The sequence below is a fragment of the Mustelus asterias genome, chromosome 16, assembly GCF_964213995.1.
Source record: "Mustelus asterias chromosome 16, sMusAst1.hap1.1, whole genome shotgun sequence".
NCBI lineage: Eukaryota > Metazoa > Chordata > Chondrichthyes > Carcharhiniformes > Triakidae > Mustelus > Mustelus asterias.
Genome location: NC_135816.1, coordinates 16,932,313 through 16,955,838, shown reverse-complemented (window position 1 = coordinate 16,955,838; position 23,526 = coordinate 16,932,313). Strand labels below are relative to the sequence as shown.

At 41.7% G+C, this 23,526-nt stretch overlaps 1 protein-coding gene across 4 annotated transcripts in view; it reads left to right on the top strand.

The window, feature by feature from the left end:
* The window catches only part of rbm27 (RNA binding motif protein 27), a 132,137-nt gene that overhangs the window by 1,418 nt on the left and 107,193 nt on the right, over nt 1-23,526 (top strand). The window lies entirely within an intron of this gene.

Sequence of the window (23,526 nt, the reverse complement as noted above, 5' to 3'; positions counted from 1 at the left end):
TTGGCGAGAAAGTGTTTTAGGACGTTCTGAAGTTGTAAAAATACTATACAAATGGAAGTTCTTCTTCTCTTCATTTAAGTAGCCCATTTAATCTAAAAATGATACTTGAAGGAGTTTTATATGTTGGAATGTAGGAACCTTTTAAAGCATTTCTCCACACTTCAAATTGTTTAAATTAGAACCTGAAAAGTGGTCAGTTCATAATTTTGTTTCTATTTTGGAAATGGGAATTTACAGGTAAACAGTTTTTAAAATTTATGGTGCCGAAGGTGGCCTTTTGGCTCATCACATGCCTGCTGTCCGAAAATATTTAACTAATTTAATTCCACTTTTCAGCTCTCGCTCCATAGTCCTGTAGGTTACAGCAATTTAAGTGCATATCTGACTGTTCTTTAAGTGTGAAAAGGGTATCTACCTCTACCATCCTTTCAGCCAATGGCATCCAGACGGTCCCCACCTCGTGGATGAAAAGTGCCTCCTGAACGAACACCTCATTAATTTTTCTAGTAATTATGTGTCTCTCAGTTATTGACCTACCTGGGTCCCTCATAATTGTATACATTTCAATTAAATCGCTGCTCAGTCCCCTCTGTTGCAGAAGAAAACCTAGAGATACCTTCTATTCTGCACATTTACTTCACCAAAGAGCTGGCTGTGTTTGTTTACAGTAGTTACTTGTGATGTTGAAGAAAGAGGGCATCTTGAACACATCCACCAAATTGAGGGCATTATATTCATTTTTGTGAACTGGGCGGCACGGTAGCACAGTGGTTAGCACTGTTGCTTCACAGCTCCAGGGACCTGGGTTCGATTCCCGGCTTGGGTCACTGTGTGGAGTTTGCACATTCTCCTCGTGTCTGTGTGGGTTTCCTCCGGGTGCTCCGGTTTCCTCCCACAGTCCAAAGATGTGCGGGTTAGGTTGATTGGCCATGCTAAAATTGCCCCTTCGTGTCCTGAGATGCGTAGGTTAGAGGGATTAGTGGGTAAATATGTAGGGATATGGGGGTGGGGCTGGGTGGGATTGTGGTTGGTGCAGACCCGATGGGCTGAATGGCCTCTTTCTGTACTGTAGGGTTTCCATGATTCTATGATGTAATGCTTTGATCACAAAACAATACATCATCAAACTTGGTGTGAATCATGCTACTGTCGATTCATGCGTGTGTATGCTAAATGAAAGACTTTTGAATTGCATTAGAAGCTTAATCTGTTCACCAGTGTCTTTACTTGGTCTAGCCTACACAGCAATGTAGTTGACTCTTAAACACTCACAAAATTGCCCTAACAAACCATTCAGTTCAAGGGCAATCAGGAATGGGCAATCAATGCTGGCCCAGCCAATGATGCCCACATCCCCTGAAGGAATAAAAAAAACTAGTTCATAATTTTCTGCAACTAGCTTTCCATTTTGTTGGAAGAATGTTATTTACTGGAAAGAGTAACATTGCTGCTGAGCCATTAAAAAAAGTATTATTCCATACTGCATTATTCTAGGCAAATAATCCAAATAATCTTGTGCAAGCCACAATTTCAACCCAGCAACTTCCTTTCGCTGTGGGACCACATTCTTAGTTTTCAAAATGTAATCTTGTTAGGCTAAAATCTAATACATAAACTCATGTATCAACATGGAATTTATGATCTTTGAATCCGTGTGATCTGAATATTGATTCGGTTCTTGGACTCCTAAATCAGTGTATTAAAGCTATTCTTAGCCTTAGTTTTACTAAATCGTTACCTTTTTATCAGAATGTACAGTGGGAGGTGGGACCAGAACAAACTGGACAGATTATACCTGGGCAGGACTGGGACTGATGTCCTAGACAGAGTATTTGTTAGAATGGTGGGAGAGGAATGGGAACCTATGGAAGGAGTCAGAGGAAGGAGAATCAAGGACAATAACGAAAGACAGTAAGGGGAAATCAAGTGGCAGAATCAAATTGGGCTACAGTGGAAGATGGTGGGAATGGGACAAGTAATGTTAAAAAGACAAGCCTCAAGGTTTTGTGCCTTAACGTGTGGAGCATTCACAATAAAATGGATGAACTCATCGCGCTAATAGATGTGAACTGGTATGATATAGTTGGGATTACAGAGACATGGCTGCAGGGTGACCAGGAATGGGAGCTGAACATCCAGGGGAATTGAATATTTAGGAAGGACAGACAAAAGGAAAAGGTATTGGGGCAATGCTGGTTAAAGAAAAAAATTAGTGCAATAGTGAGGAAAGATAGTAGCTTCAATGATGTGGAATCTGTATGGGTAGAGCAGAGATACGCTAAGGGGCAAAAAATGTTAGGAGGGTTTGTATATAGACCCCAAACTGTCATGGTGGTGTTGGGAATGGCATTAAACAGTACATTAAAAATGCATGCAGTAAAGAAACTTCTGTAATTATGGGTGACTTTAATCCACATTTGAATTTGGCAAATCAAATTAGTCACAATACCATAGAGGAGGAATTCCCGGAGTGTGTACAGGATGGTTTTCTGGACCAATACGTCGAGGAGCCAACTGGTGAACAGGCCATCCTGGACTGGATATTGTCCAATGAGAAAGAAATAATTGGCAATTTAGTTGTATGAGACCCATTGAGAATGAGCGACCATAATATGATAAAATTCTTCATTGAGACTTGGGTCCTGAATCTAAATAAAGGAAACTAAGATGGTATGAGGTGTGAGTTGGCTACAATGGATTGGGAAACATGACATAAAGGGATGACAGTGGATAGGCAATGGCAAACATTCAGAAAGCGCACGGGTGAACTGCAACAATTGTTCATTCCTGTCTGGCGCAAAATTAAGTGTACCGACAACTGAACAACCAGGAACACTACAGACGGTTACCCGCAGATCTGACCAAAGAACACACCCATCAACTCGGGAACAGACTGATCAAGACCTTTTGATCCGGACCTTCAGAACACCCTCCTTGCTCTCATCCCACTTACCCCCCGCGTTGGAGATTTCTACTGCCTCCCGAAGATGCACAAGGCCAATACACCTGGCTGTCCCATCGTATCAGGCAATGGGACCCTGTGTGAGAACCTTTCCGGCTACGTCGAAGGCATCCTGAAAGCCATTGTACAAAGAACCCCCAGCTTCTGTCGTGACACTACGGACTTCCTACAGAAACTCAGCACACATGGAACAGTTGAACCAGGAGCACTCCTCGTCACAATGGATGTCTCGGCACTCTACACCAGCATCCCCCACAACGACGGCATTGCTGCAACTGCCTCAGTACTCAACGCTGATAACTGCCAATCTCCAGATGCAATTCTACAACTCATCCGCTTCATCCTGGACCACAACGTCTTCACCTTCAACAATCAGTTCTTCATCCAGACACACGGAACAGCCATAAGGACCAAATTCCCACCTCAATATGCCAACATCTTTATGCACAGGTTCGAACATCTTCACCGCACAGGACTTTCAACCGATGCTAAACACTAGATACATAGATGACATTTTCTTCCTTTGGACTCATGGCGAACAATCATTGAAACAACTATATGATGACATCAACAAGTTCCATGCCACCATCAGATTCATTAAGGACGGTCACCTCAGCACTTCACTGTACTGCAAGCCCACGGATAACCTCACGATGTTTCACTTCTCCAGCTTCCACCCTAAACACGTTAAAGAAGCCATTCCTACGGACAAGCCCTCTGTATACACAGGATCTGCTCGGATGAGGAGAATCGCAACAGACACTGAAAGATGCCCTCATAAGAACAGGAAATGGCGTTGGACACATCGATCGACAGTTGCGACCACCTCAGAAGACAAACACGGGACACAGCGGACAGAGTACCCTTCGTTGTCCAGCACTTCCCCGGAGCGGAGAAGCTACGACATCTTCTGGAGCCTTCAACATGTCATCAATGAAGACGAACATCTCACCAAGGCACACCCCCACTTCTTGCCTTCAAACAACCGCACAACCTCAAACAGACCATTGTCCGCAGCAAACTACCCAGCCTTCAGAAGAACAGTGACCATGACATCTCTCAACCCTGCCACAGCAACCTCTGTAAGACGTGCCAGATCACCGACACGGATGCCATCCTCTCCCGTGAGAACACCATCCACCAGGTACACGGTACATACTCTTGCGACTCGGCCAATGTTGTCAACCTGATACGCTGCAGGAAAGGATGTCCCGAGGCATGGTACATTGGGGAGACCATGCAGAATCTACGACAACGAATGAGTGAACACAGCTCAACAATCACCAGGCAGGAGTGTTCCCTTCCAGTCGGGGAACACTTCAGCAGTCACGGGCATTCAGCCTCTGATCTTCGGGGAAGCGTTCTCCAAGGGGCCTTCATGACACACGACAACGCAGAATTGCTGAGCAGAGACTGATGGCCAAGTTCCGCACACATGAGGACGGCCTCAACCGGGATCTTGGGTTCATGTCACACTATCTGTAACCCCCACGACTTGCCTGGGCTTGCAAAATCTCACGAACTGTCCTGGCTGGAGACAATACACATCTCTTAATCCTCTCTCCACTCACATTGTCTGTACCTTTAAGACTTGATTACCTGTAAAGACTTTCATTCCACCCATTATCTTGTAAACTGAGTTTGTGTCTTTATATGCCCTGTTTGTGAACACAAGTCCTCACTCACCTGAAAAAGGAGCTTGAGGCTCCGAAAGCTAGTGCTGCCAAATAAACCTGTTGGACTTCAACCTGGTGTTGTGAGACTTCTTACTGTGCAAAATTAAAACAGGAAGGTTGGCCAAACCATGACTAACAAGGGAAATTAGAGGTAGTATTATACCCAAGGAAGAGGCATATAATGATTGGCCAGAAAAAAAGCAACAGATCCGAGGATTGGGAAAAGTTTACAATTCAGCAAAGGAGGACCAAGGGATTGATTAAGAAGGGGAAAGTAGAGTACGGGAGTAAGCTTGCAGGCAACTGACTATAAGGTTTTCTATCGGTGTGTGCAGAGCGAAAGATTGGTGAAGGCAGATGTTGGTTCCTTACAGTTAGAAACAGGGGAATTTATAATGGGAACAAAAAATGGCTGACCTATTAAATAAATAATTTGGTCCTGCCTTCACAAAGGTGGACACAAATAACATGCCAGAAATATTGGGGAATATATAGTTTAGTGAGAAGGAGGAATTGAAGCAAATCAGTGGAGAAATGGTGTTGGGGAAATTGATGTGATTGAAGGCTAATAAGTCCCCAGAGCCAAACAGTCTACATCCCAGACTGCTTACAGAAGTGACCCTAGAAAAAGTAGATGCATTGATGGTTATCTTTGACGATTCTATAGACTCCAACGGTTCCTACAGATTGGAGGGTAGCTAATGTAATCCCACTATTTAAAAAGTGAGGTAGAGAGAAAACATAATTATAGACCAGTCAGCCTGACATCAGGGAAAACTCTAGAGTCCATTATTAAAGATTTCATAGCAGAGTACTTGAAAAACTAGTACAATTGGACAAAATCAGCATGGATTTACAAAAAGTAATCATGCTTGATAAATCTACTGGAATTCTTGAGGGATGTAACTGGTAGCGTTATAGAGTCATAGAGGTTTACAGCATGGAAACAGGCCCTTTGGCCCAACTTGTCCATGCTGCCCTTTTTTAAAAAACTCCTAAGCTAGTCCCAATTGCCCGCATTTGGCCCATATCCCTCTATACCCATCGTACCCATGTAACTATCTAAATGCTTTTTAAAAGACAAAATTGTACCCGCCTGTACTACTACCTCTGGCAGCTTGTTCCAGACACACACTACCCTCTTTGAAAAAATTGCCCCACTGGACCCTTTTGTGTATCTCCCCTCTCACCTTAAACCTATGCCCTCTAGTTTTAGACTCCCCTACCTTTGGGAAAAGATATTGACTATCTCGCTGATCGATGCCCCTCATTATTTTATAGACCTCTGTAAGATCACCCCTCAGCCTTCTACACTTCAGAGAAAAATGTCCCAGTCTATCCAGCCTCCTTATAACTCAACCATCAAATCCCGGTAGCATCCTAGAAAATCTCTTCTGCACTCTTTCTAGTTTAATAATATCCTTTCTATAATAGGGTGACCAGAACTGTACACAGCATTCCAAGTGTGGCCTTACCAATGTCTTGTACAACTTCAACAAGACGTCCCAACTCCTGTGTTCAATGTTTTGACCAATGAAACCAAGCATGCTGAATGCCTTCTTCACCACTCTATCCACCTGTGACTCCACTTTCAAGGATCTATGAACATGTACCCCCAGATCTCTTTTCTGTAACTCTCCCCAACGCCCTACCATTAACTGAGTAAGTCCTGTCCTGGTTCAATCTACCAAAATGCATCACCTTGCATTTATCTGAATTAAACTCATCTGCCATTCGTCAACCCACTGGCCCAATTGATCAAGATCCCGTTGCAAGTGGAGATAACCTTCACTGTCCACTATGTCATCAATCTTGCTGTCATCTGCAAACTTATTCGAGTTGATGAGGGGGAGCCAGTGGATGTGGTTTATTTGAACTTTCAGAGACTTTCAACATAGCCATACATAAGACTATAGCCTGTAAAATTGAAGCGCATGGTATTGGGGAGGTGTATTGAGATGGATAGAAAATGTTGGCAGACAAACAAAGAAGGAATAAACGGTCTTTTTCTGAACGGCAGTGACTAGTGCGGTACTGCTGGGAATCGTGCTTGGACCTCAGCTATTCACCATATATATTCATGATTTAGATGAGGGAACTAAATGTAATATCTCCAAATTTGCAGATGACACAAAGCTGTGTGGGAACCTGAGCGGTGAGGAGGATGCAGCAATGCATCAGTGTGATTTGGACAGGTTGAGTAAGTGGGCAAATGCATGGCAGACGCAGTATAATGTGGATAAATGTGAGGTTATCCACTTTGGTAACAAAGACAGGAAGGCAGATGAATGGCTATAAATTCAGAGAGGGGAACATGCAAAAAGACCTTGGTGTCCTCTGACACCAGTCACAGAAAGGTAACCATGAAGGTCAGCAGGCGGCAAAGAAGGCAAATGGTATGTTGATCTTCATAGTGAGAGGATTTGAGCACAGGAGCAGGGAGGTCTTGCTGCAAATATACAGGGCCACACCTGGAATATCGTGTGCTATTTTGGTCTCCTTATCTGAGAAAGGATGTTCTTGCTATAGAGGAAGTGCAGTGAACGTTTACCAAACTGATTCCTGGAATCTCGGGGCTCACGTATGAGGAGAGATTGAGTTGGTTAGGATTATATTTGCTGGAATTCAGAAGAATGAGGGGGGGATCTCATAGAAACCTATAAATTCTAGCAGGACTAGAAAGGGTAGATGCAGGAAGAATGTTCCCAATGGTGGGGGAGTCCAGACCATTGGGAACATTCTTCCTGCATCTACCCTTTGGGGCAAAGGGGATCGAAGGATATGGGGAAGGTGGGATCAGGCTAATGAGCTGGATGATCAGCCATGATAATGAATGGTGGAGCAGGCTCGAAGGGCCAAACGGCCTACTCCTGTTCCTGTTTTCTGTTTGTTGTCAAGCTAAAGGTATTATAATCAGAGAATGTTGGAAATCGCGTCTTCCAGAGGTGAAGATATCAAATCCCATCATGTCAAGTTGTGAATAAATAAGGTGATTTGTGAGTTAGCACCAAAAAGATCGAATGCTGTGAAAATGAAATAGATTGTGGATTACTTTAAAATGGAGCAAGTAAAATATTGATTTCATATGTAGAGTACCTTTTGGCTATTAAATATGCTGAACAGATGAAAACATTTAAACAAAAATGACCGAGAAATTACAACTTTTGATGTCAAAAATCCTATGACTTGTACAGTAACTTTTTAAAGTAAAAGGTATGTGATGGCATAGTGTATACCTGTGTACCTGTTGTACTGAGCTCCATGGACCAGCTGAAGTTTGAGCATTTCCTTGCATCAGCAAAAAGTAATGATGATTATGCCATAGTTGACCTCAATTGATGTGCAGCATATGAAAAATTCTGATTGCTGCTTAGTCACCTCCACTGCAAAGTGCATGTTTGGATAAATTAGGTGAGGACACAAATGGATACCGGCTACCTATCTTGGTGAGCAGCCAACTGACATTCTGTTTTGGCTTGGATACAAAGGATGGAGAAGTTGATGGGGCACAGTCAAATTGCTGATACCTGTGGAACAGCACTTTCACATGGGGGAAATGGAGAACAATATTGATAATTGTTAAATGGTAAATTGTATGCAGAAACATTTCTTGCAGGTTAGAAAATTGAATTTTTTTGTCTCTTGTTTTTCATAGTTAGTAGATTTATGTGCTACCTAAACCACTGACTTGGTCATCTTATCATTTAACTCATCTTGGAAACTGTTTAAGCTAACAGTGCAAACCAAAGTTTGGTATTTTCTGGACTGTATAATTTAGTTCAGCAAAATCTCTTCAACAGTACTACTGTATGTGCAAATAATCAATCACTCTCCTGAGTGTATTTTGATGAACCTCATTTTATTTTCAAAAGGAGGTCTTGCTGCGACTGTACAGGGATTGGTGAGACCACACCTTGATTACTGCGTACAGTTTTGGTCTCCTAATTTCAGGGGGATATACTGTACTTGCATTGGAGGCATTTCAGAGAAGGTTCCCTTGGTTGATTCCTGGGATGAAGAGGTTTTAAAGTTTATTTATTAGTTAGAAGTAGGCTTACATTAACACTGCAATGAAGTTACTGTGAAAATCCCCTAGTTGCCACACTCCGGCGCCTGTTCGGGTACACTGAGGGAGAATTTAGGATGGCCAATCCACCTAACCTGCACAACTTTGGACTGTGGGAGGAAACCGGAGCACCGGAGGAAACCCACACAGACATGGGGAAATCGTGCAGACTCTGCACAGAAGTGACCTGAGCTGGGAATCGAACCCGGGTTCCTGGCACTATGAGGCAGCAGTGTTAATTACTATGCCACCATGCCGCCCTTGTCTTTAGAGGAAAGTTTGAACACTTTGGGCCTGTACTCTTTGAAGTTTCGAAGAATTAGAGCATTCACCCCTTGTCTGCATGGGCTTCCTCCAGGTGCCCCAGTTTCCTCCCACAAGTCCAAAAGACCTGCTAGGTGCATTGGCCATGCTAAATTTCCCTCGGTGTACTTGAACAGGTGCCGGAGTGTGGCGACTAGGGGATTTTCACAGTAATTTCATTGCAGTGTTAATGCAAGCTTACTTGTGACACTAATAAAATAAACTTTAAACTTTAATTTTATTGACTGAGTGGAGCAGGTTCCAGGGGCTTAGAGACCTCGTCCTGGCCCTATTTCTTATGTTATGGTTAATGCTTTTGTTATATTGTAATGCAAAATTTGAAGAAATTATAGGGTTTGAGACCATGTAGTGGTTTCTTTGCTGGACTATTGAACTAGAAGTTTGGATGTTAACTACCCAGAAGCTTGGACTAATAATCTCAAGACCGCAAGAAACTACAAAGGCTTATGAATGTAGCCCAGTCCATCATGCAAACCAGCCTCCCATCCATTGACTCTGTCTACACTTCCCACTGCCTCGGAAAAGCAGCCAGCATAATTAAGAACCCCACGCACCCTGGACATACTCTCTTCCGTCAGGAAAAAGATACAAAAGTCTGAGGTCATGTACCAACTGACTCAACAACAGTTTCTTCCCTGCTGCCATCAGACTTTTGAATGGACCTACCTTATATTAAGTTGATCTTTCTCCACACCCTAGTTATGACTGTAACACTACATTCTGCACTCCTTTCCTTCTCTGTACGGTACGCTTTGTATAGTGTGCAAAAAACAATACTTTTCACTGTATACTAATACATGTGACAATGAATCAAACCAAATCAAGATGTCAGTTCGAATCCCACCATTGCAGCTTGAGAATTTGACTTTAGAAAAGCAAATCTGGGAATAAGACGCATCTGTAGAAGTGACCATGAAGATGCTGATTGGCTGTAAAAATGCAGCTAGCAAAGGAACCCTTCATGATGAGCAAAATACTGTGGATGCTGGAATCTGAAACAACAACAGAGGATGCTGGAAAAACTTAGGACGAGTAAAATCTGTAAGGGTCAAAAGGACTCAACCTTAACCCTGCTTTCTCTCCTTACAGGTGCTGCGAGACATCCTGAGTTTTTCCAGCATTCTCTGTTCCTGTTTCAGAAACCTTTATGAAGTGGCCTAGTGACCACCCAATTGTACCAAACCACTTGTAGCAACTCAAAGAAGTTGTCACCACCTTCACAAGGTTAGGAGGGATGGGCAGTGATGCCAACTATATCATTGAAAATGGATTTAGGTGAAGCTGCCACTAGCTTCACGATGTACAGAATTATTTCATGAAATCGCAGCACAGAAAGAGATCTTTCAGCCCGTTGTCTGTTTTGGCTCTATGGTAAAGCTACCCAATTGATCTTTTTTTTTCCCCAGACCCCTGTAAATGTTTTGTCTTCTCATATTTATCCAGTTGTTTTCTAAGTGTTAGTATTGAATCTTATTCCACTACCCTTTCAAGCAATACACTCCTGAACACAGCAACTTACTTAAAAAAAAAAGTTTTCTCACGTTGCTGTTTCTTTTTAGAATAGAATCCCTCCAGTGCAGAAAAAGGCCATTTGGTCCATCAATCCTGTCCCCACAACAATCCCACCCAGGCCCTTCCCCCATAACCCCAAGTATTTCCCCTGCTAGTCCCCCTGACATTAAGGGACAACTTTTTGTTTACCATGGCTAATCAACTTAACCTGCACATCTTTGGACTGTGGGAGGAAACCGGAGCACCCAGAGGAAATCCACGCAGACATGGGGAGAACTCTACACAGACAGTGACCCGAGGCCAGAATTAAACCTGGGTCCCTGGCACTGTGAGGCAGCAGTGCAAACCACTGTCACCGTGCCGCCCCCATTCTGTGATCTCTAGTTATCAACTTTTCAGCCCATTTAATGGGAATGGCCATAAGTACACACTGGAAAATAGTGTATTTTCTTGTTGTTTCTGTTGGCATCGCACCAGTTGGACCTATAGAACTGGTGTTGAGCAGTTAAGTTCCAAAATCAAAATTACTTAAGGGAAGGACAGTAATCTATCAAGAAAAATATTATCATTAACTCCTTTCAAGCAAATATTATAGAATGCTTGAAGCATTGGTGAATGAAACCTAAATATTTTGTTGCAGCACAACAGATTACTGTGGTGGTACTGACTGCAATGTTACTTAAACCTTGAATTTATGCGGGGTGGCAGAAGGAGCTGGATTCAGTACTGGATCTTGCTTAAGCAATTTTTTTTATTTGAAAGTGTGGAAATGGAACTTGTATTTAGAAAGTAAATTAGCAGAAGTATTCCCTGGTTCATTGCTTATCTTGTGTTCCTAAATTCAGTCATTGGCATGGAGGCAGAGGCATAGTGATATTGTTGTTTACCAGTAATGCTCTGGGGACCTGGATTCGAATCCCGTCATGCAGATGGTGAAATTAGCAATCAATAAAATTGTTGAATTACAGGTCTAATGGTGACCATGAATCATTGTCCAGTCTAGTTCACTGATGTCCTTTAGGTAAGGAAATCTGTCAAACTTACTTGGTTTTGCCGACATCTGACTCCAGATCCACAGCAATATATTCTAAATGCTCTCAGCAATGGACAATAAATGCCAACCCAGCCAGCGAAGCCCAAATAGAATCTCACAATGCAGAAGGAGGCCATTTGACAAATAGAGTCTGCACCGACAACAATTCCACCCAGACTCTATTCCCATAACCCCATGTATTTACCCTAGCTACTCCCCCTGACACTAAGGGCAATTTAGCATGGCCAATCAACCTAACTTGCACATCTTTGGACTGTGGGAGGAAACCGGAGCACCCGGAGGAAACCCACGCAGACACGGGGAGAAGGTGCAAATTCCACATCCCATGAACAAATAAAAAAACATAACTTTAAAGCAGAGCAGGAAAATTAGAAGGCAAGTCACCCCAAATTGCACTTTTGGGTGCTTGTAACTGATATTGGTCTCTAAACTGGGTGCTTGTTGTCCTTTTTATTTGGAGAAGAACTTGGTATTGGGGAAGTCTGTAGGCGAGGAGCTGTAAAAGGCAAGAACTGAAATCCTTTTAGTTAATGAAGCAATTGGTTCAGTATATAGACTATTGGCAATACCAGCAGTATAGTTTGTGTGAATGGAAATGTATGGAGAGAGATATTGAAATAATAGATGTGCAGTGCTTGTAACTGATATTGTCTCTAAACTGGGTGCTTGTTGTCCTTTTTATTTGGAGAAGAACTTGGTATTGGGGAAGTCTGAAGGCGAGGAGCTGTAAAAGGCAAGAATTGAAATCCTTTTAGTTAATGAAGCAATTGGTTCAGTATATAGACTATTGGCAATACCAGCAGTATAGTTTGTGTGAATGGAAATGTATGGAGAGAGATATTGAAATAATAGATGTGCAGTACCTGTAGAAGGATGACACTGGTCCTGGCTTAGATTGTTTGCCAAAGCTCATAAATTGTCCTTGTGACTGAGGACAATTTTGAAATTGCTAAAGTGGGGAAATATAGCAGAAATTCCATTGTAAAAATGTTTTGCGCTCACCATTAGCAGTTACATGTTTAGAAATACCCCCTCATTCTGGCTAGTTAATATTTTTACTGTTTTGGTGAGCACAGTACTGTGCTTTAAATTTGAAAAGATACATTATATTAGTTCTTCAAACTGGTATGGCTAGGACTTCTTGCAAGATTCACTTTTTCTGTATGACAGGTTTCACATTTCTACGCAGCTGATAAAGGTTCATGCGTTCCAGTTATTCTATTTATGGTTGCAGTTTTCTCAGCCTTTCCGTCTTGAAAATTTTCTCAATAAAAAGTTCAGTGTCACTTTCATACTGAATAAAAATGTCTCAATTTCACAGCCATCACTATTTAATGACCAGCTGAGCTTCCAGCACTGTATCTTCATCATTACAAAATCCTGCTTTTCATACAATACCGCTACCTCAGCTCATCTGCTGCTGAAACCCTTGCCCTGTGCCTTTGCCACGGACACTTAATCTGTTCTCTTTTGGCTAATATCCCATGTTTCATTCTGCAAACTTAAGCTCATCCAGAATACTGCTGTACCTGACCATGACCCATAGCCTCGTTGAACCACATTGGCTCCTAGCCAATGGATTTCAAACTTCTCATCTTTGTCTTTCACATCTCTCTGATATGGCCATTGTCATTTAGGCCTTCACTGTTTTTACATCAGCCTGGGAGCTGCTTGAAAGTAGTGATGGAACAATTTAAGTATGAAAAGAAGGGTCCTGGAACTATTTTGGAACTCTTCAGCAAAGTGGATAACAATTTGGGCATGTGCTGTGCAAACACTGACTTGTTTTTCTGGTTATATATAGTGGGGCTTTATAGGTAGGCGTTTAGCGAGGTGGGTATGTGGGAGTGCTGCGGCACTAAGTTTAGAAGGTGTAGTTATCTCAAGCTTTTAGAATCGACTGAAGAAAAGAGTATGGAGGATCTCAAACTCCAGACTAAGGTCGTGGTGTACTGGGCCACAGACTCCCTTGCTCCTATCTCCTTCATAAACTTGAAAAACCTACAGCAGGCACCTCAGAGCACTGAAGAAATACCATCAGCAGTGTCAAGAAGAGTGGTGCAATAGCAGAATCCTCTCCTCAGCCAACTTGTTCAATACTGAGATGCTCATTGCTAGAAAGCAAGCTCTGCTGGGTAGAACATGTTCTTCTTATGCCTGACATCAGACTTGTGAAGCAAATGCTCTACTTGGAACTTTATTGTGGCAGGAGACTCCCTGTTATCCCTTTGGGGATCTCTTCATCCCTGAAGACGTTAAACATTCCCGTGATTCATGGAAGACTGTGGCTTGTAAATGACAAAAATGAAGAAGGTTAATTTGGGAAGGCACCCTCGGGAATGTGCTGAGGCATCAACGAGAGCGCACAAACCTCAAAAGAACCCAAGTGCCACCTGCCCTGTGTATAGTACAGATCACCTGTTGGGCTTATCAGCTAACTCCAGACTAATCCAACTGGAATGAAAGCAATCATTATCCATCCCAAGAGACTATCTAAGGAGAAGAAAAGGTGCAGTTATCTCGCAGTTAAATTGGACTGTTGAGATTTGTGTCCCATTTCAGAGCTCACTACAACCTTAAGATTAGACAAAACTTGGGTTGTATGTTTCACATCTGTGGCCTAGTTATGTTCCAGCACTGGAATGGAGCTTCTACCAACATACAACCTTTGATTTCTGAGATCCTAGTAGTACCAATTGAGCCAAGATACTGGCTAACAAAATTCCGTGGATATATCATGGTGCATTTCTTACTACTCATTTTGCTAATCCATGAGTTCTGTTTTCCTATGCCCGCCCTAATTTTTAAACTAATTGGCTCACCTACGAGTTCTTTTTAGGATGCACATTTTATCTTCACTCGACCACTGGAGCTTTCAGCTTTTTCCCTCTTCCATCAGAGTTCATTTTTCTTTGTCTCTGTAGAACTTTTTTATTGCCCTATTAATAAAGGTTTAGGTTTCTGTCTTTATCAGCTTTTTCCATATTTTTTCACGTTTCTTTTATGTCAAACAGTAAAGGCATAATTTCTGTCCTTCAATGGCAGAAAAATGCTCAGTTTCAATTGACGTTCTTATTGTTTTTTAAAGATTCTTGTAGCTCTTTTTGTTAAGTGTTGTAAATGCAGATACAAGTACTGTGTGTGATTGAGTGCTGGAGTCAACTTGTTTGCTGAATAAAAACTTGCTGTTGCTTCATCAGAACAATATTCACACTGTTCAGTGAACCCCTCCTTGTTAACTGCAAAATTAACCAAAAAAATCCATAGAAATTAAGGTTTTGATTCTAGAAAATGTGAAATAAATAGCATTTTCTAAATGATTAGTATTGCATGAATTGTGGCTGTTCCTTGTATGTTCCAACTGGCATTGGTACTGCTTCTGGATTCTTCCTGTGCGTGTGGTTCCCTTCCATCAATTTTGAATTATATGAATGAGTAAAATGTGTAAATTTGGGCAAGTTTTATTTTTGTGTAATTACTGTGTCCTCTATGCAACTGAGGGGTCCTTACTGAACTCTCAGGATTGTGGCGGCTATGTTTTAAAATTTAGAAACTGATCCAGTCTTTTTTTAAAGAAATTATGCCAGTTTAATTTGAATTAAAGAAATTGAGTTTTTATAATTTAGTGTATTTCCTTGCAAATGAAAGTTAATTCCTTTTGCATATATTAGCAGAAAGACAAAGTCCTTTATCAGTGACCTATGGAAAGGGACATTTGGGAATTCAGAAATTTTCCAAAGAGCACATCTATGCTCTATTGTATCCCAAGTTGAAGGCACGCAATAAACACACAGATATTGTATAGCCAGTTTTATTAGATGTTGCTGATGAGCTCCAACTCATTGTCTATTTTATGGTGGGGAGAAACCTGTGTTCCATATTATTTGAGAAGGCTACCTTGTAAAGATTTGACATGTTCCCTATGTTTTTGGCCACCCAATGCACAGGTTAAACGGCTTGGGATGCATCGGTTCTGCTTCTGGGTCTTGTAAACACTGCCATTCACAATTCTAGGTTATGGAAGATTTTTTTATTAAAGTAATAGTTTGCATGAACTTCTTGAATTTTTGGTAGTGTTCTCGGTGTAAAGGGAAGCACTTGATAATGTATCCCCATTGGATGGGACCCATGGCCATAAACTTGTGCAGCAGTCATGTGGAACTTTGTCCGAGGCTTTCTGGAAGTCGAGGTGTTTTTCGTAGGACTTTGTATTGTCCACTTGAGGTGGGGTCTCAAGAAAATTTTCACCTTCTCGAGGGTAGTTAGGAATAGGCAGTACATACTGGTCTCGCTAGTGAGTAAATGAATAAAAATTTGGTCAGACAAGATCATCATCTTCAGAAATTATTAGTGTTATGTGCTAGGTTATATTTTGTTATATCACTGTCTAATTTATTCCAGATAGTTCTTTATTTTTAACAGTTGCCGATGTGATACTAAAACGTTACTTTTAATTAAAAGTTTAATTTCAAGTTTTGGACATGTGGATTTCTTTCCAATTATTTCTCCGAGGCTCTTCAACTCTCCCACACACCATCACCACTTTGTAGTCCCACTTAGTGCCTAGATATATATACTATCTGTTCCTGGAGATTCTTGTCTTTCAAGTTGACTAGGACCTTTATCCCAATGATAAGATCTTTAAAATGTGGATGTGGAACTTCTTAAAACAGATTTCAAAAGAATAATTGTTTAATATGTTTTCTCAGCTCTATGCATATCCTTGAGTGATCAGTTCAATGAAATAGCTTTTCTAAAATGATGAACATTAATCCCATTTTATTCTGTGCATTGGGTAAAGGGAGAAAACTTTGATTATTAATAATGCAGAATGAAGGAAGTATTTCACGGGGTCCCTCCAGATGAATGCAGTGGCATTGAAATATTTTGTACGTTTTTACCATTTATTTTTTGTGCTTCAGGCGTCAGTGTTGGAGAACTTAGTTAATTTTTTATCTTTGAAATTTCATTGTCTTTGCTACCCTTTAAACTAGATAAAATTGACTGTTTTCAAATAAGGCCTTTTCCCATGATAATTTGAAGATTCTTTGGTGCCCTGGTTGATGAGTGCAGATCAATTGAAAGGTGTTTTACTAAAATTTTAATACAAGTCGGGATCCTATGATTCTAAAAGAAATATTAAAATGTGTTTCAACCAAACCAGCAATTCGTAATAATACAACACCTTTTAAGACAGGCAAACCTCCAAGGTGCTTTAGATGCATTGTACCTCTAAACATTTAGTGTCATTTTCTTCTATTATAAAAGGTATTTCATTCTGTCTGATTATTATGATTGTGTACGAATTTAATTGTGCACTTATTAAAGCCACAAATAGATTTCAATTGAACGATGAGTTGGAAGATGGGCTGCTGTTAGGTTTCACAATTAGAAGGGTACAGAGAATTTGGAAAGAAGTTTTGAAGAAATATGGTCAAAGTAGGTGAATGATTCCTGGGAAAGTAGCATTTTATATGTTCACGTACATATGATGAAGATATGCCCAGTGTAAGACTTCGAGTCACACATGAGCAACTACACGAGCGGCACGGTGACACAGCAGTTTGCCTGGGCCTGGGTGGGATGCTCTAACCCTAACCCATTAGACTCGATGGGCTGAATGGCCTCCTTCTGCGCTATAGGGATTCTATAAGAGATTTGCTAATTAAGTTGAATAGCATTATTGAATAATAAAAGTTTTGTCATATGATGTTTTGCCCGAATATATATATTCTGCCGGGTATTTCTTTAAGACTGCAAAGGTCTTGATTATGAAGTATCTGAATGCAATCTTTAACTCTCAGCTTTATTTGTTCATTCCTTCCATGCAGGCTGAGGTTGTTTAGAGTTAATTTGGTCTGGGAACTTGGATTTGAATATTGCTTGTCAGTTTCAGACTGTATATGTGCATACTTGCCAATAACCTTGTGTTACCTATGTTAAGTGTTACAAATTTTCTATTTGTAAGATCGTTATGATTTGGGATTATCTCTTTAAGTTAAGATAGAAGAATGATGGAAGTATGAAACCTGTTCGGAATGTGGCCCAACAACAAGCCTGGATGGATTGCTTGTTAAAGGCGGGGACTAGGTTGTGTTACTGGGAATAAGGTACGAGACGTTCATCAGTAGCAAGAGCAGTTGTGCTGGCTGTGAGTAGATTGTTAGTCTCCAAGTCTTTGGGGAGTTGTTAAGAATGTTAAGCATTATAAGCAGTTGTACTTTAAACTGTCTGTTTAATTCCAAGATAGATGGAAGTCTTTGGGATAGGTAATTAGCATTTCTACCTCGATACAAAGCCCATGTAATTCACATTGCCATGGAGATGAGCTTTTGAGAAGGAAAAAAGTCAATGTATTGGGTTACAGGGTTCCTAAAATATCACTGAAGCTCATAGATAAGCCAGTCTGCAGTCATCTCAGACAGCTCATCCTGTGCTTGAAGTAGTGAAAGTGCTAACTCTGTTCACCATGCAGAATATGATTTCAGTTGGTGAGGATTTAAAAGAGACTAGAAGATTCACCTAGCTTGTAATCGAGGGCAGTAATCTCTCGTGTAACCCTCACAGTAAAAGTGGGTTCTTGGATTAGAAGTTCCTTGGCTGGGAAAGTAAAATAAAGGAAGCAAGCTCTTGGGAGCTGAGAGTAACTTGGGACTAGTTTCTTCCTGGAGAATCAAGTGTCCACTTAAGGGATGATATAACGTATAACCGTAGTGGGAGATAAAGCTAATTGGGAGTTTTGTCCCTTTTGTTTATAGTTTAAGTTGTGGACTGAAAAGTGTTTAGACAATTTTATTTTTTTGTTGAAGTGAAAACCTAAAAATTTGAAATCTTGTCTGATCCTTTCAGTCTTTCACTGGAAATTCAAATATCTTCTTTCAAAGTTATTGGTCTCTATGGGGATCATAAAGCAAGATGTGGAGATGCCGGCATTGGACTGGGGTAAACACAGTAAGAAGTTTAACAACACCAGGTTAAAGTCCAACAGGTTTATTTGGTAGCAAAAGCCAGATAAGCTTTCGGAGCCCCAAGCCCCTTAGAACCATAGAAAATTACAGCTCAGAAACAGGCCTTTTGGCCCCTCTTGTCTGTGCCGAACCATTTTATGCCTAGTCCCACTGACCTGCACTTGGACCATATCCCTCCACACCCCTCTCATCCATGAACCCGTCCAAGTTTTTCTTAAATGTTAAAAGTGACCCCGCATTTACCACTTTATCCGGCAGCTCATTCCACACTCCCACCACTCTCTGCGTGAAGAAGCCCCCCCTAATATTCCCTTTAAACTTTTCTCCTTTCACCCTTAACCCATGCCCTCTGGTTTTTTTCTCCCCTAGCCTCAGCGGAAAAAGCCTGTTTGCATTCACTCTATCTATACCCATCAAAATCTTATACACCTCTATCAAATCTCCCCTCAATCTTCTACGCTCCAAGGAATAAAGTCCCAACCTATTCAATCTCTCTCTGTAACTCAGCTTCTCAAGTTCCGGCAACATCCTTGTGAACCTTCTCTGCACGCTTTCAATCTTATTTACATCCTTCCTGTAACTAGGTGACCAAAACTGTACACAATACTCCAAATTCGGCCTCACCAATGCCTTATATAACCTTACCATAACACTCCAACTTTTATACTCGATACTCCGATTTATAAAGGCCAATGTACCACAGGCACTCTTTACGACCCTGTCCACCTGTGACGTCACTTTTAGGGAACTCTGTATCTGTATTCCCAGATCCCTCTGTTCAACTGCACTCTTCAGAGTCCTACCATTTACCCTGTACGTTCTTCTTTGGTTTGTCCTTCCAAAGTGCAATATCTCACACTTGTCTGCGTTAAATTCCATTTGCCATTTTTCAGCCCATTTTTCTAGTTGGTCCAAATCCCTCTGCAAGCTTTGAAAACCTTCCTCACTGTCCACCACACCTCCAATCTTTGTATCATCAACAAACTTGCTGATCCAATTTACCACATTATCATCCAGATCATTGATATCATAGAATCATAGAATCCCTACAGTGCAGAAGGAGGCCATTCGGCCCATCGAGTCTGCACCGACCACAATCCCACCCAGGCCCTACCCCCACATATTTTACCCGCTAATCCCTCTAACCTACGCATCTCAGGACTCTAAGGGGCAATTTTTAACCTGGCCAATCAACCTAACCCGCACATCTTTGGACTGTGGGAGGAAACCGGAGCACCCGGAGGAAACCCACGCAGACACGAGGAGAATGTGCAAACTCCACACAGACAGTGACCCGAGCCGGGAATCGAACCCGGGACCCTGGAGCTGTGAAGCTGCAGTGCTAACCACTGTGCTACCGTGCCGCCCATATAGATGACAAACAACAATGGACCCAACACCGATCCCTGCAGCACACCACTAGTCACAGGCCTCCACTCAGAGAAGCAATCCTCCACAATCACTCTCTGGCTTCTTCCATTGAGCCAGTGTCTTATCCAATTTACTACCTCCCCATGTATACCCAGCGACTGAACCTTCCTAACTAACCTCCCATGAGGGACCTTGTCAAAGGCCTTGCTGAAATCCAGGTAGACAACATCCACCGCCTTCCCTTCATCCACTTTCCTGGTAACCTCCTCGAAAAACTCGAATAGATTGGTCAAACATGACCTACCACGCACAAAGCCATGTTGACTCTCCCTAATAAGTCCCTGTCTATCCAAATATTTGTAGATCCTATCCCTTATCACACCTTCCAATAACTTGCCCACCACCGACGTCAAACTTACTGGCCGATAATTTCCCGGATTTCTTTTGGAACCTTTTTTAAACAACGGAACCACATGAGCCACCCTCCAATCATCCGGCACCTCCCCCGTGAATACTGACATTTTAAATATGTCTGCCAGGGCCCCTGCAAGTTCAACACTAGCTTCCTTCAAGGTCCGTGGGAATACCCTGTCCGGTCCTGGGGATTTATCCACTCTGATTTGCCTCAAGACAGCGAGCACCTCCTCCCCTTTAATCTGTAAAGCTTCCATGGCCTCCCTACCAGTTTGCCCTATTTCCGTAGACTCCATGCCCGTTTCCTCAGTAAATACGGATGCAAAAAAACCATTTAGTATCTCCCCCATCTCTTTTGGTTCCATACACAGTCTACCACTCTGGTCTTCAAGAGGACCAATTTTATCCCTCACTATCCTTTTGCTCCGAACATACCTATAGAAGCTCTTTGGATTTTCCTTCACTCTGTCTGCCAAAGCAACCTCATGTCTTCTTTTAGCCCTCCTGATTTCCCTCTTAAGTAGCTTCTTGCACTTTTTATACTCCTCGAGCATCTGATCTGTTCCTTGCTGCCTGTACATTTCATACAACTCTCTCTTCCTCTTAATCAGTGTGACAATCTCCCTCGAGAACCAAGGTTCCTTATTCCTATTTACTTTGCCTTTAATCCTGACAGGAACATACAAACTCTGCACTCTCAAAATTTCTCCTTTGAAGGCCTCCCACTTTCCATTTACATCCTTACCAGAGAACAGCCTGTGCCAATCCACACTTCCCAGATCCCTTCTCATTTCATCAAATTTGGCCTTTTTCCAGTTCAGAACTTCAACCCGAGGACCAGATCTATCCTTATCCACGATCAGGTTGAAACTAATGGCATTATGATCACTGGATCCAAAGTGTTCCCTCACACTCACATCCATCACCTGCCCTAACTCATTTCCCAATAGGAGATCCAATATCGCATCCTCTCTAGTTGGCACCTCTATATACTGATGTAGAAAATTCTCCTGAACACAATTTACAAACTACCCCTTCTTCAGGTGAGTGGGAATTCTGTTCACAAACAGGGCATATAAAGACACAAACTCAATTTTGAGTTTGTGTCAAATTGTGTCAGCTGCTGCTGAACTGGAGGTGTAAATCTGTTTAAGTTGAATTGATAGGAAATGCTTTATGTCATGTGTGGTGTGGTGGTGCCCTGTCTTCTGCTGAAGCAAATAGGATGGTGGCCAAAAATATTTCGATTTTCAAAAAAATAATTTTCAGTTACGTTGTTAGTTACCCATCATACTTTCATTATCTGTTTCATAACCCTTTTTGTTGATTTGCTTTGTTTTGCGCTCGTTTTTTATTTGTTGTGTTTATTAAAAATATAATTTTCAGTTCATCAGAAGCAAGTGTGATTTTACACTTTTGTTTGTGACGTTTGGAGATGTAATAGAACAAAGAACAGTACAGCAGAGGAACAGGCCCTTCAGCCCTCCGAGCCTGTGCCGATCACGTTGTCCTATCTAGACCAACCGCTTATATCCTTCTATTCCCCGTTTGTTCAAATGCCTATCAAGATAAGTCTTGAATGTGGCTAACGTAACTGCCTCAACCACCTCAATTGGCAATGCTTACAGCCCCCACCACCTGTTGTAAAAAAAAAAATTTCCCCCACACATCTCCACTGAACCTTCCCCCCCCCCCCATCTTGAACTTGTGACCCCTTGTAATTGCCATTTTTGCCCTGGGAAAAAGCTTCCAACTGTTTACCCTATCGATACCCCTCATTTTATAAACTTCTATCAGGTCGCCCCTCAGCCTCTGGTTTTCCAGGGAGAACAATCCCAGTTTATCCAATCTCTCCTCATAGCTAATACCCTCCATACCAGGCAACATCCTGGTAAACCCTTTCTGTACTCTCGCCAAAGCCTCCACGTCCTTCTGGTAGTGTAGTGACCAGAATTGGACACAGTATTCCAAATGTGGCCTAACCAACGTTTTATACAGCTGTAACATAATTTGCCAACTTTTATACTCTGTGCAGTTTGCCTTTTGTGTTTTTTTGCATGTGACAGCGTATAATTAGGGCAAGGAACTGTTTAATTTGACAAGATCTATATCAAGGATCTACAAGCAGGGACAGAGTGTAATGTAGCGAAATTTGCTGAAGACACGGAAAATAGGTGGGAAAGCAGGCTGTGATGTGGAGATAAAAAGTTAACAAATGGATATTGACAGGTTAGGGGAATGGCCAGAATCTGGCAGATGGAATCTAATGTGGATAATTGTGAGGCTATCCATTTTAGCTAGAAAAATAAAAGGACAAATTACTATTTAGATGGGAAACAGATTCAAAAGGTGTCTGGCCGAGGGATCTGGGTGTCCTTGTGCATGAATCTCAGAAAGTGAGTATGCAGGTGCAGAATGTTGTAAGGAAGGCAAATGGAATCTTGGCATTTATGCAAAGGGTCCAGAGTATAAAAGTAGAGAAGTGTTGTTAGAATTATATAAGGCATTGGTGAGACCACGCTTGGAGTATTGTGTTCAGTTTTGGTCACCTTTTTGAGGAAGAATGTGGTGGCACTGAAGGCTGTTCAGAAGAGGTTCACTAGATTGATTCCAGGTTTGAAGGAGTTGTCGTATGAGGAGCGGATGCGTACCTTGGGCTTGCACTTTCTGGAGTACAGAAGGATGAGGGGGGATTTGATTGAGGTGTATAAAATAATTAATGGGATTGATAAAGTAAATGTTAACCAAATGTTCCCCCTTCTAGAACAGTTTAGGACAAGAGATCATAGTTGTCGAGTAAGAGGGGAGAGTTTCAAGACAGAGATAAGGAGAAGCTGCTTCTCACAGAGGGTTACGAATCTATGGGACTCACTGCCCCAGAGTGCAGTGAGTGCAGAATCAATCAATGGATTCAAGAAAGATAGATAAATATTTGATCAAAAGGGAGATAAAGGGCTTGGGAAAAAGGCAGGGAAGTGGAGTTGGATGAGATGGAGATCAGCCATCATCATACAGAATGGCAAAGCGGTCTTGAAGGGCTGAATTGCTTACTCTTGCTCCTAATTCCCACATTCCAATCTGTTGCTATGATCCAAACTGGCATTAATACTGGATAAGTCAGATCCCAGAGTGAACCTGGTTTGCTAAATTCTAACTTTTAAAAAAAACTGAGCAGGAAA